General features: G+C 48.3%; 1 pseudogene; it reads right to left on the bottom strand.

Annotated features, from left to right (window-relative positions):
* Positions 1-833: 833 nt before the first annotated feature.
* LOC109283448 (T-cell receptor beta-1 chain C region-like) lies at positions 834-9,450 on the bottom strand (annotated as a pseudogene).
* Positions 9,451-14,637: the final 5,187 nt, after the last annotated feature.

Genomic DNA, 14,637 nt, shown 5'->3' with positions numbered 1-14,637 from the left:
GTCTGTTTCCGCAGGCCTGACCCAGGACAACCTACAGATTTTGGGTGCATGATAGCTTGAAACTAAGCTGGCAACCCTTAGAGAAGCTATGGACACCAGAAAACAACGCTCTGCTGTGTTTTGCGCAGCTCTCCTTGTTGAGGGCATTCCCCAGGGACCTCCAACCCTGTCTACAAAGGGAGGTAAGTTTTTGTAAAGGCCTCCCTGTAGAATGTATCATCGTGCCCCGCTGTAGCACTACATTTCAGCCTTCTACAAAAACAGCCCCTCCTTCAGTCCCGCCTCTGCCCCTGCTGCACTGGGAGGGGACTGCGGACATGTTGGGGACTGTGTTCATACTGACTGAGCTGAGGAAGAGGATGACGGTGGTTGGGGTTACCATACCACACAGACACCTGGCCGGATAGAGGCATTTCTAGGACTCCCTAAGGCAGCAATTTGCTGTGCTGTCTCCCCCCCCTCCTTACTTCCACTTGCTAAGAGAACCTAGTATTTATATCAGAGGAGGAGGGCCAGGGGAGGGGCTGGAAACCACACAATTACCCAAACGACATTTTTACAGAGACAATCGTGCAGATCCACATACAGAGACATGGCTTTGAGCACAAGGTGCAAATAGTTAACAATGAGTTGTACACAGAGGCACAAATACACCTAAAAAGCACATGCAGGCATACAGATGAGTGAGGAAATAGGGGTAAATGAGTAGAGCAATGAATATCCCACAACTGCTGAGTCAGGGCTGGAGATTGCATGTAAGTCCCATGGGAGACAGAAACATGGTCATTCTTGGCCAAACAACCCCCCACAAATGTGTTCATGGTACTGGGCAGTAAATGGTCACAGGAAGTTTTATTTGACAAAACATGGGTAAAGTGTTTTCAGGAACATTTTTTTTTGCCTGTCTCTAGAAACTTGGACAGGATGGAAATGTACACACACTCACCAGAAGCCCTGGAAATGATGCAATCACATCTCTGAATCTTGTCTTAGTAGGCAGTGCTCCTCCAAGATCCCCAAGGTTAAGTACAAGTGCTGAGAAGACACTAAGACCTAAATCCTGGTTACTTTTCATGCCTATGTGGGCGCGTACACATGTGCTTTAATGCACAGTAGTTCATTGTACTGCACATTAAAGCGGCGCATAAAATGTGTTAATATGCTAATGCACAGTAGAATAGGCTACTGCACATTAAGCATCACCTAAAAGGTGTGCACTTGTGCTACTGTGCATTAATGAGGCCTAGTGCACATTTATTTAGTACCTCATATTTAATGCGCATTAGGAAAAGTGCATGAATGCATGTGTAGACATGCCTGCTGGCAATTATATCACTGTGTAACTGCAGCCTTTGGCACTTATGTGCAGTTTGGGGTTGTCCATGCTAGTCTAGCAAGCATGTTCAGTTTGGCTGAGATCTGGCTGGGCAGCTGCACAGTTAAATAGCATGGCCTAGGTATGTGAATAAGGCCATGTCAGTCTATTTTAGCCCCAGAGTAACACAGCTAGCCCATTTTAGATGGAAGATAGCCTATCCACCTTTTAATTTGCTACCCCACTGGTTAGGACACATACCCATGCAGCAAGAGACCCAGATTCTAAGCTCCCTCACCCAGAGAGGGTTCAAAATTGTATTTTATCTTCAGAGCAAAGCACTCTCACCACCTAGCTCTGGCCAGACATCATCTAAATCACTTTCCCAGCCTTTCTTTTGAAGCTGGCCAAGGGCAGGAATTATATGGGAGGAGGAAACAATGAAAGAAGAGGGTACGTGGTTCAGTGACATGGGTGCTGTCCTGGGTTTTACCCTAGATTCTGTTCCCCAGTAGGGCAGGATCTTTCCTTGTGCTGTTTATCAATTTTATGCAACGAATAGGAAATGTAAAGTTCAGTGGCTAGCTTCAAGAGGAGGACTAGAGAGGGAGGTGGGCAATAAGAAACTGCCCAAGAAGTGGATAGAGATGAGATGTGTATCCCTCTATACAAAACACTCACCTTGAGCCATAAAGTGTTCTGTTTGTAGGGTTTAAAAAGGAAATGAGGTCAGGGCGACCCAACAATTACTCACCTTTTTTGAACAAAGTCCTGAGGCTGCTTCTCAACAGGAAAAGGGTTAGGAAAGCTGAGGGAGAGCTATGCAATGTGACCATGAAGAGCCTAGTATACACTGGCCCACTGTGGGAGTTGGACATCCTTTCTTCCATGGGAATGAATCTGATGATATCTCTCAAAATGAAATGATAACAGTGAATATCAGCCTTAACTGAAAATGAGACAACCACTAAATTCAGGGCAACAGTCCAGTTTAACCCTGGAGAAATCTAAACAGGAACTGCAGTATATCAGGAGAGATGGGAACTAGCAGACAGTGCTGAGTGGGGCACCTGGGACAGCAATAATGTGGGGAGCTGCAGAGCAGGACTGGAGGATACTAGCAGAGCATTGTGGGGAGCCTAAGCCTAGAATAGTAATGGAGCAGGGGCCTGCGGGGAAGGACCAAGGGGCAGGGGCATAACTGGTAATGTTTGCAACCTGGTCAGCTGCTGCAGGTTGAAGCGTCAGCATGGCCAGCAGCCAAGGAGTTAATGGAGCAGCTGTTAGGTGCAGGGACCCTGTCCCTGCCATCTAATGCAGCCCCCCTGTGGCTCATCCCCATTGACCATGCAGTCAAAGTAGTGGTTGCAGCAAGGGGCTGTATTAACCTCTTGGCTGCATTGACACCCTCTCCCACAGCAGTGGAGTTCCCTGAGTTGTATGAGGCTGGCAAAGGGATTAGAGCTGATGAGGAGACTAGGGACATGAGCTCCCAGCTGCTCCACCTGCAGAGGCAGTCCCACTATCTGAGTGTCACCAATTCTAATCACCAGCGGCAAGGGACAGCCCTAGATTTGGTGGCAGAGTATAATAAATTGGGATGCTATTATTGTTTAACTGCACGATTAAAATTGTGATTAATAGCAACTTTTTTTAAATTTCGCAATTAATTATGATTAATTTTTTAATCATTTGACAGCCCTAATGTTTATATATGAGAAGTCACATTACCTGATTGATTGATCCTGTTTTGGCATCAGACTACGAAACTATGCATGGATGGAAATCAAGGCTTTACACAGTGCCACTATTGTGCTGCCATCTCCTGGTACATGGAGCTCCTGGCTTAGATCATTGAGTAGGAAAAGGAGAGCCCAGTTTCTATGATCCATTTAGTCCCCTCTGAGAAGGGAGGGTGGGAAGTGTGTAGGGTCAGAAATGGTGTCACGTCTAGGGGCAGGTTTTTTGATGTGTGTCACGCGCAGGGGCTTGCACAACAGTTGTGAAAGCAGTGTCAAGGTATGTGACACCCTGTTTATTGTTTGTACACCACAGAGAAAGCAACTGTCCTAGACAGGCCTCCAGAGAGAAGAAGACCTGCCTTGCCTGACAGGCAGAACAGATAGTGACTTCCCAGTCACTCAAGTCTCCAAACGTTTAACCGCATGCAAAATACAGCCCCCAAGAGCTTTGCAATTGAAACTGCCTCTGCCTTTTTCATTGGGCCCTGATGTAATATTAAACCCTGCTCTCCACATCTGCTGTGCTCTCTGCGCCTCACCACATCCTCTCAGCTCTCGGCTTCTCTAAGCTCTGCCTCCTTCCATCTTCAGACAACTTGACTTGAGTGAGGTTGACTTGTTAGTGCTATGAGAAGTCAGGACTTCAACAGGTTTTCAAGGAAAAAGACCTCTCATTTGGGAAATGGTCTGAGTGTCTTTTTTGGGTAGCATTGACTGAAGAGCCTTAACAGTGGGTGTTAAGGGGCATCCTGCTATGGAGATGTGTACATGTGGTTCAGTAGGACACACTCTTAATCAGTACTGGTCTAAGCGTCTCATTACAGTCCTAGAGGAAAAGAGCTGTCTGGTACAAGTGGTCAAACCAAAGTCCAAATTATTTCCAACCACTGAAAATCCCAGGCCAAGCAGTTGCAGGGCTACCTACTCTATAGTGGACTAGCCCACTTTTGTGGTGTTTCATGCAACATGCTCCTATCAGGGACCATCACTCACCATCCCATCCTGCATGTGCCTCTGTGGCATCAGGAGGCTGCTGCATAGACCCATTCTCCCTTTCCCTAGCTGTCCTGTTCTCCCTTTCTATCTTCTGATGTATGCATCCCAGGAGGTTCTTCATGACAGTCACGGACTTCCTGGTACAGGCCACCATTACCGTTTGGTCATTTGTGCAGAGCCAGCTGACACAGTTCCTTTGTGGGTAATGGAAAATCATACCACAAGGAGGGTGTTGTTGAAAAGTGGTCTTTTGGTAGAGCCGGCCTGTACAGTCAAGCCTAAGTCATAGAATCATAAGCAGTGAGATTGGGAAGGAACCTCAGAAGGTCATCTAGTTCAGTCCCTGCTCAAATTAATACCATACCCAACTATATCATCCTAGCCAAGACTTTCTGGAAGCCCGAACCCTACTTCAGCATTCCTCTAGGCTGTCTCTGTGACTACCCTAGTTGCCTGAGCTGATTTCAGCTCTTGATCCTGTCATTTATAGCTGACTTTCTGTACCTGATCTAGGCAGGGCTTCATCACTAGATCTAACCTGGAAGGCATAAAGGTGGTATAATGCCATATTTGCCCTTTTCCCGCTTGACCTTTGCACCAAACTTAGAATCAGCACAATGGTGATTTGGACCCCCAAGCAACCTGAGACTATCTAGTACCCTGACAGAAACAGAAACATCTTCCTAGCAGGCATCTGTGTCCTTGTACAGGTCTCCCACTTTACCTCAATATGCAGAAATATGATGGTGGCCTCATCAGAATGTAGAGGCTCATCTCAGCTGGATCCAGCTTCTGACAGGACAAAAGCCAGTTGCTTCATAGGAAACTGCAACCTGCACGCATGCACACACACATGCTCAAGAAGAACACTTTCTGTCATATGCAGATTTTTACCTTTTTTTTAGTTTTCTTCACCTAAAATACAGGACATTTTAGGTCAGAAGTGCATGTTTTCTCTGTTTTTGATCAATAGAAGGGTTAGTAAAGGAAACATTCCCCCCCTCCCCCCATATTTCTGGAGCAAGTCTTAGTGAGTAGAAGAGGCATTTGAATTCCCAGAGACACACATGCAGTGAAAGACGACACTTACCAGCAGTGATGCTGCATCCTGTAAGAGAAAGAAAAGGATATAAGTCATACCTTTTCACAAAATTTGCAGAATAGAGGCATTGGGGTTTCTGAACTGTTGTACATAGATGATATTAAATTATTCTTACTCATCGTATTGAGACTGTAGTTATCAGAACATTTCCTAATTAAGTTCTACAGAGAGCCTTGAAAATGTGCCTCCATATAAAAATGTATAATGAGAAAATATATCTCTATATAAAAATATATAATAACAATGATAATAACAATCATGCAAATGTGCAACTTTGCGGAGCAAACACACACTCAACCATGTTCAGGTACCTGTACATATTTCACCCTGAACATACAGGTGCAGAAGTATGCCATCTCTTTTGTCCTTTGTTTCCTCCTTCCCTGATAGCGTTAGTTTTCATATCCACTTTAAAGAGTTTTCTCGTTTCCACGATAATAAAATGCTCTCACCTGCTACACCCTGGAACACTCTCTCATATGTTTTTAGTTCTGAATCACTCTCATAGAAGCTGACGAGACACTGGAAATTGTTCTTGGAGTTGAACCATTCCTGGCTGGGGATCCTGAGGTGGTTGGTCATGGAGCATGTCCATGTTGTGTTGTCCCAGGTGGCATGCTTATCTGTCCCCACACCTTCTGTCCTCTCAGCACCATTGACCCTCTAGGTCACCTTGATGTGGTCGGGGTAGAACTCGGTGGCCACACACACACCAGCGTAGCCTTTTTCTTCTCTTTGATCTCCTTCTGTGATGGGGCAAAGATGGCCACTTTGGGCTCTGTAATATCGAGCCCATCCTCTGGAACAGAAAGCAGCATGGCCACAGAGTTTAATGCAAGCACCCCCCATAGGTGCCAGAAGCCCTCCCATGGTGAAGATGGCATGCCTGCGCAGGGGTGACTATCTACTGGGCCAGATCCTATTCTACCTCTTGGGCATCTATAAGTGTGACCCCATTCCACCTGTCACACTTAGGTACCTAAGTCTACTTACTTATACATCTAGTAGCTGGAACTGGTTCTGACCCAAATTGTCTTTGCTCTTTACAAACCGTTAACTGGGATGACATAGGTGGGTCCCAAATAACTGCCGTTACTAATTATTTGCATCCAACCAAGACATAGCAACATGCATAGGCTGCTCCTCAGTCATGGTCCTGGTGCCCTCTTTATCAGAAAACAAGCAGACCCTCAAGACAATGACCAAACTGTTTACTGGGCAGAAAAGGAAAAATATCCATAGATGTTATAAGGCACAAAAGGAAGTGTGTTACCAGTGAACTGTGCGTTACCATTGTAAGTTATGGCAGGCAGCAGTTTCCAAGTGAGTCCTGCATGTTTCAGGAGGCACAATAAGAAATAATAGACAGAGTATTATTCAAAATTATAGCACAGTGGGATAGTTATAGAGACCCCAAGCAGGTATTGGCAAGGAAGGGGTTAATCCCCAGCTCCCTCCTGCTTCTCCATACCCATCCTTACAATCTCCTGCTGGAAGAAGGGTCTCTAGGAAGAGTCCAGATGTTGAGAGGAAAATGTTGTATTGCCATCACCTATCATAGACACTAGATAGAAACTCTGAGTCATGGACCAAGCTGTCCTCTATGCTCCACAAACTGAGGACAAAAATTCTGATTTCCCCCTCCAAAAAAACTTGCAATGTAATCATGAAACAATAGGCAAAAGGTGGGAGCAAACAGACAGGAAGTACATGGCAATAGGTAGATAATACTAGGCAAGAGGAGCATTGTTTACACTGGCTTTTTTTCCTGTATCACAAATCTGCCAAACTCCACTGTGAAAGAAAGTATCTCTTCCTCCCCTGCCTTGCAAGGCATGTCCTGGGGAAGATATGAAAGAGGCAGAAAAACAAAGAGAAAGACTGATGGACTGAGAGATGGACAGATAAAAAAAAAACCCTGTTACATTCTTTTGGGTGAGCAGCATTATAAGATCCATCTCTAAGCTGCTAATGATTGAAGCACATTTTTTAATCTTTCCCTAAAGACTCGCAGCCACGATGTCTAGAATGATTTTTTTCAAAGCACATGATGAAGCAGGCTGCTGTCTATGAAAATTTGTGCATTTTTAAAGAAGTTACTCTCTCAGCTGCCACCCTGCCCTGCCTTCTGTTTTTCTTGTTAGTTCTCGTCTGCATTTTGATACTGCCCATTGAATGAGAAACTGCACGCAGGCAGGGAGGGCCTGTTCAAAGGCATTCAAAGGAGATGGCTAGGAGTAATAGGATGACTATTTTGTTCACACTGGGTGAATCTACATGGGCATATTAATGCACTGCAATAAACTCCAGTGCTTATTGCATCTGAGTTTATTGCTCCTGGGCACACGTTCACATGTGCACCTGGGATTGCAGTATGTTGAGCCGGGCTGGAGTAGCCCCGGCTGGCAGTGGGTCCAGGGGGTCAGCCTGCCAGCCTGAGGCTGTTTCTCTGGGCTCAGGGTGCTGGATGAGGCACAAGGGCGCTTCAATGTGGGGCTAGCTGGCAGGCAGCCTTGTACTGAAGCACCCTCATGCCCCAGCCAGCCAGGGCAGCGTTTACATGTACACTGCTGCAGAGTAAATTAATTTACTCCGGGGGTCTAACGGGTGCACATGTAGACACGTGACATTTACTGTGTACCTAATTAGACAACTAAGCAGTAAATGTCTCATATAGACGTGCCGACTGATGCTCTGCAATGGCACAAAATGCTCTCTCCTGAGGAATAAGGACTGGTAACTAAATGCACAAACCTTTAAACTGGGATTGGATTGGACACAGCCCTAGGGAATATTTCTACACTGGCCAAATTATGATGGAAAAGAGGTCAGAAGAGAGCCACAATGTAGGTCAGGCTGGGGTCAGTCATAGCTTTAGGCTGTTTTAGGACAGAGGGAATTACTGTTCATGACGATGCATGAGCTGTTCTGAGATGTATTATAACGGCATGCTCCTTGGCAAGGTAAATCACTGTACCTGGTAAGTCTGTCTGCAGTGTTGCTTGCTGTAACTATCACCTCCAGTGTTTTGAATTTTTTATTCCCAATGAGCTTCACTGGCCCACCTTGAATTAGGAGTACTTGTGTAGTACTCCAGGAAGGCAGTGGCAAGGCACCTTTTTATACCTGCCCTGCAAACTTGATAAATAACATCTTCCTCCTCAGGGCAGGAGTCTGTGGTAGAAGCCCTCAGGGGCTCTATATACTTAAGGTCTGGAGCAAAGAAGTTGCCTTATCATTGGTTTTCCATGTCTGTTGTCTGGTTGCACATGGAAGGGGGAAGGCACAGCCACACCTGCCAGTGGGTACAGGCACAATCCCTGCCTGAAACTTGCCCCCTGCTAAGGGATCCTGTCTTGCTTTGAAAACAGGCCCTAGAGGTGCAGAGCTTCTCTTGGGCGGGGGGCCGAGCTGGAGGGCAAATGAAGCGGAGGAGGGCACGGAGCCCTGGGTGGATTCCTCAGGGCAGCACCAGGGAAGGAGAGGGAGACGGTGTGGAGGGCATGGGGGCTGAGGGGAGGGGAGAGTCTGGGGGCAGTGCTGGACAGACAGATGCGAGGGTAACAGGTGACAGCGGAGAGCTTCAGAGCCGGGGTGGAAAAGCAGGAACCAGGGGTTCCCCAGACCCTGGGGCATGGGTGGCAGCTGTGCCTTTTCTCTTGGCAGTGCCCAGTGCCAGCCTGGCCCTTTACCTAGCGCAGAGAGCCGGGTGCCCTGTCCGAAGGGGGCACGGCTCAGTATCCGGCGGGAGGCCTCACCCGGCACCGCCAGCCCGGGACGTGGGGTCCGCAGGGACCCGCCGCGCTCCCAGGCGAGCGGGGCCAGGGGCCCCGGGGGTTTTTGTAAAGCGGCGGCGGGGAATGTATCACCGTGCCCCCCCTGTCCCCACGACGGTACAGCCCCGTACAAAAACAGCCGCGCGCCGCGCCGCGCCGCAGCCCCCGCCCCGTCTGCGCTGCAGGTGCGGCGGCTGCCCCGGCGGGCGGGCGGGCGGGCTCGAGCCTCCCCGGCCGCGCCCCGTTAGAGGCCCGCGGCGCCCCGAAGGAAGGGGACGGCCCGGGTCTCCCCAATTTGCAAGGGGGCGGGGGGGTAACGCCTGCTCCCAGCCTCCTTCCACGCGTGCACCGCCCCCCCGTGCCACCAAACTACGGGCTTGCACACCCCCGGGCACTAGCACGTGCGAGCGACCCCTCACCCGCGGCTTCAGCGCTTTTATTGTTGGGGCACCCCCGCGGGGTCAGCCCGCCCCCCGGGCAGCCCAGGAACAGCGCTCCCTCCCCACCGCCAAACGCCAAATGACGTAATCACGCGACTGATACGCCCTTCCCCAGACTGAAGTGACACGTCACAATGGGAGGGAGGGTGCTAGGCGCGCGTGACGTAGCGCCAAGCGGGAGTTTGGGTGTCCCCGGCGATTGTCCGCGTCGGCCGGCAGGGGGCAGCCTTGGCCCGCGCTGGGCTGCTGCTGGGGGGCCGCGGGCTCCTGGGCGGGCAGGAGCGCGGCGGCGTGTAATCTGCACGGGCAGGGCCCTCCCCTCCCCTCCCCTCCCCGGGGTGACCGGGCTGCACGGCTCAGTCCTGCGTGGGCGGGCGGGAGGCAGGGACACAGCGCTTGCTCTCCCTCTGTGCGCGTTTTGCAGGCTGCTGTGCTGGGGACTGTCCGCGTGCACCTCTGCTACTGCCAAACAGGCAGAAGTCTACTTCCCCTTGGACATTTGTATGGCAGCTTTCTAGCCCCTGCCCTGGCATTGTTGGCACTACTGCATATAGTGATTCAGCTGGCCCTGCAGTGGGATGCATAAGCACGCACACATAGACTGGGCTTGCACAATAGGCTATGAATTGGCCTGCTACATGTACATACCTATGCATAAATCCAGAGAAAGCATGGAGAGGAGGGGCAGATGCATCTGTGTTTTAACCCCAATAGCTGACTGTTTAGGACCATAGGCAACACGTAGGGAGTCTGGCTGGGCACGTGCCCCCCCCAAGGTTGGCCACTGCCGAAGCCACTGTTGACTTCTGCAGTTGGTCCCCTTTGCCCCCCCCAACACCGCTGCTGGTGTCTGCAGGCGGTCCTCACTCCCTGCCCACCGCTCACCATCCCTGTCTCCCCCTGCCGCCAACACTGCTGCCGGCATCTGCAGGTGGTCCCTGCTGCTGCCTACAAATGGGGAGGCACCAGTCGTTCATGTTTAGTGGACTTACTTGGGATGCTGGAGACCTGGGTTTTAGGACCCACCTGCTACCCTCCTTCTGAGGGGGTTTGAAACTGTATTTCTCTGTCTTCCCACCAGAGTGCACTACCACACTATGGGGCAGGTATCATCCAGACCCAGCTTCAGCAGCTGCCCCCTGAGTAGCTAAGAGAGGGAAATGCATAGGGCCAGAAGGAAGACAGAAAGGCAGAGTGTGTGCAGTTTGGTGAAGTACCTGCTGCCCTGGAAAACAGGAGGGCCTGGGTTCCAGCCTGGGCCCTTGCCTGCAATGGAGTAGAAGTTTCATTCCCTCCATCTTACCCACTGCCAGTTAAATGAAAGGGGCAGAGTGATTCAGCAGCACAAGTGAAATGAGAAACTGAGTTTCCCTACTGCCTACAGGGTGAGAGTGATGCAATGGACTGAGAGACTGACAGAATGGAGGATGTTCATTATGACATTCCTGTTACCTTTTTGGTTTGGAGCCGCAGGGTTGAAAGCTTCCCTCGTGTTGTGTTTGGAGCTTGCATGACAGACACTACAGAATACTCATTCATCTTTCAGGATTATCTGAAAAAGCCATCGGTGTTCAACCCCTGGCCCATGGGCCAAATCTGGCCCACGGAGCCATGCCATCTGGTTCCCGGGGCTCCCCAAGGGTCTGGGAATTTGAGGAAGTAAGGTAGTGGCAGTGTTAATTGCTGCTCCCCTGCTGCCAAATTTTCAGACTTGTGGGGAGCCCCACAGGCTGGATAATGTGGCTCTGCATGCCAGATCAACCCAATGCGTGGCCAGATCTGGGTGTGCAGGATTGGGCCCATGGACCAACCCCATGTGCTGACCCTGCATGGCATCTGGCCCTCAGACTGACAGTGTGCCACTCATCTGGCCCCAGGTGCCGCTGCGAAAAACCATAGGACAACAGTGGATTAATGTTAAGGGTAAAAAAAAGCCCTGTTCCCACTACAGCTTGTCAGGCCAGTCTTACTTACAAACTTGCTGTAAGATGTGTGTGCCCTGGAAAATTCAGGCCATTACTTTTCTCACAGTTTAGGAAATTAGTTTACCAAGAGGTCCTCAGGGATTACTCTTCAGAACCTTGTCTCTTGGACTTGTCCAGAAGTTTATCTCTTTGGTACCTTGTTGCACTTCCAAAGATGAGGGAGCGTCCTTCAAGTACTGAGATGAATAAACTGGTTAACTGTATGGCAGACCCAATTATATGGCAGAGCACGTAATGTGACAGCTGTTCCCAGAAGAGCTGCCGAGGATCATAGGAGCCCATGGAATCCTTTTTTAACTTCATATTTGGGATCAGCTGCTGAGTGGCCAGAATTATGGACATGAGGCTTCTGGATTTTGTCGGACATTGGGGGACAATGGACCTTCCTCAATAAGGAAGAATGGACTTGTTCTGAGTGTCCCTCTTAGTTTTTAATGCAGTACTACTTTTACGTTATCTAGGGCAGAGCTGCCATCTGGCCTGTTCTCAGGCACGGCCTGCCTCACTTCAAGATTTAGTTCAAACACTTTGTGCAGTTATTCTGTTGACAATCAGATGATCAGGAAAATTAAATGTCTCTGAGAAACTCACCGGCTGCACCCTGGAAGACAAGGATCAGAAGGAACTTCATGGTATGTCTGCAGGTAATACTGACTGCTATGAGGAGAACACATACTGTGGAAATGTCATTCTGCATTATCCTTCTTGGAGGGACTTATCTCCCCACTCCTAGGGTAAGACCAGCTTGCTATTTTCCCAGGTGTTGCATCCAGCTGGGTAAATCTAGTTACCTTATCAGGTAGTGACTGGAAGTGCTTAAGTGACAGAAGCAAGCTTTTTTTCTAAATGAAAATATGAAGGCCCACTTCCTAGTCTGACTCCAAAAGAGCTCTCTTACTCAGCACTTAACATCATTTTCAGATGCTGAAGTCACTGAATGCAATCATACTCCATCTAGGAGAACAGCTGCAAAAGAATTGTTGCCTGGATCCTTTGTGTGTCTTCATTTGGGCCTGAAAATTTCATAGAATCATAGAAAATAAGGGTTGGAAGGGACCTCAGGAAGTCATCTAGTCCAACCGCTGCTCAAAGGTAGACCACCCCCAACTAGACCATTCCAGCCAGGGCTTTGTCAAGCCTTAAAAACCTCCAAGGATGGATGTTCCACCACCCATCTAAGTAACCTGTTCCAGCGCTTCGCCATCCTCCTAGTGAGAAAGTTTCTCCTAATAGCCAACCTAAACCTCCCTTGCTGCAACTCAAAACCATTTTTCCTTGTTCTGTCATCTGTCACCACTGAGAACAGTTTAGCTCCATCCTCTTTGGAACCACCTTCAGGTAGTTAAAGGCTACTATCAAATACCCCCTCAGTCTTCTCTTTTGCAGACTAAATAAACCCAGTTCCCTCAGCCTTTTCTTATAAGTCATGTGGCCCAGCCCTCCAAACCATTTCTGTTGCTCTCTGCTGGAATTTCTCCAACTTGTCCACATCTCTTCTGTAGTGGGGGGGCCTAAAACTGGACACAGTACTCCAGATGTGGCCTCACCAATGCAGAATAGTGAGAAATAAATACTTCCCTCGCTCTGCTGGCAACGTATGCTGTTAGCCTTTTGGCAACAAATGCACACTGTTGACTTACATCCAACTTATTGTCTACTATAACCCTCAGGTCCTTTTATGCAGAGCTGATGCCAGCCAGTCAGTCCCCAGGCTGTAGCACTGCATGGTACTCTTCTGTCCTAAGTGCAGGACTTAGCACTTGTTCTTGTTGAACCTCATGAGATTTTTTTTGGCCCAATCATCCAGTTTGTCTAGATCACTCTGAATCCTACCTCTACCTTCCAGCATATCTACTATTCCCCCCAGCTTGGTGTCATCTGCAAACTTGCTGAGGGTGCACTCCAACCCATCTTCCAAATCGTTAATGAAGATATTGAACAAAACTTGACCCAGGATTTGACCCAGGACTGATCCCTGGAGTACTCCACTTGATACTGGCTGCCAGCTAGCCATTGACTCATTGATTACTACCCACAATCTGGTCAGCTTTGTATCCACCTTTCAGTCCATTCATCCAACCCGTACTTCCACAGTTTGCTTGCAAGTTCTGTAGGTGACTAGATTTGCTTTGCTGAATATGTTCCAATGAGACCCAGAAACATTATCTAGGATCTACCATCACTTGAGGACCCTTGCAAAACCTGCACAGTGTCTAGTAGTTACTGTGAAGGGTTTTTTATGACTAAGGATTAAGGAACTACCCATATTTTTATCTATCTATCTATCTATCTATCTATCTATCTATCTATCTATCTATCTATCTATCTATCTATCTATCTATCTATCTATCTATTGATTTATGCCTTTTCATGATGGAATACAATCAAACCGAGCTGTCATACCAGCTGTTCTGGGTCACTTCTGAGCATCTGCTGATGGTCAAACATAGTCACATTGTGCTAAAACCTATTTCAACCTTAGACACCTAAGTGGCACTTCTATAGCCATGTAACTGCACCTTTTTGCCCTTTCTCCCATTTTAGATTTATGCAAATGTTCAGGAAGCTGACTGTAGTTGCATAGGTTCTTGATAGAAAGAGGATATAGTACTCCCTTGGTTATCTTAATCTTGATTGTCTCAATGGCAACTATGCTTTACTAACTTGTAATGCCTGGCCTTGTAAAACACACTCCTTTGAGTTTTATTGTATTCAATATTGCTACTGCTGAGCCTGGTTTAGTTTTAACTGTAATGAGGTAAAATGGTTGAATGTAAAGGTCATCTGAGTCTGTTCCTGTGTGCACTGGCCCTCACTTCCAAAAGCTTATAAGGGGGTGGCAGTGCTATAAGAGAAAACTGGCAAAAGGTCATTCTGGGATCAGTACTCACCATGACCTATGCTGAGGTCTGCAATGCTCTGGTCTCAGATGTGGCATGGAAGTGGAAGTTTGGGAGAAACTCCTTAGAGGAGCTAATTCTAGGATGGCACTGTTCAGGAAGGCAGGTGTCCTGGATGATGCCCGAGCTATAGCTGGGGAATGCTGTTTCAGCATGGGTCTTTTGCTGCTAATGCAACCGCTTGAACCATTGGCTAAAACCTCAGTGAATCCTAGTCCCTGCTGCCTTTCAGGCAATTGCAAACCCAGATGCTCCTATTTTATGCCAAACAGAAATAGAATCTATCTTCTTCAAAGCTACCAAAATGGCTACAAAGCAGTGTGTAGTTTCATAAAGATGAAATAGGGTTTGGTTCCTAGAACCCCTAACACGAATGAAGAG

This window comes from Alligator mississippiensis, chromosome 4 (assembly GCF_030867095.1).
Source record: "Alligator mississippiensis isolate rAllMis1 chromosome 4, rAllMis1, whole genome shotgun sequence".
In the NCBI taxonomy this organism is placed as follows: domain Eukaryota; kingdom Metazoa; phylum Chordata; order Crocodylia; family Alligatoridae; genus Alligator; species Alligator mississippiensis.
This window is presented reverse-complemented; position numbering and strand designations above follow the sequence as displayed.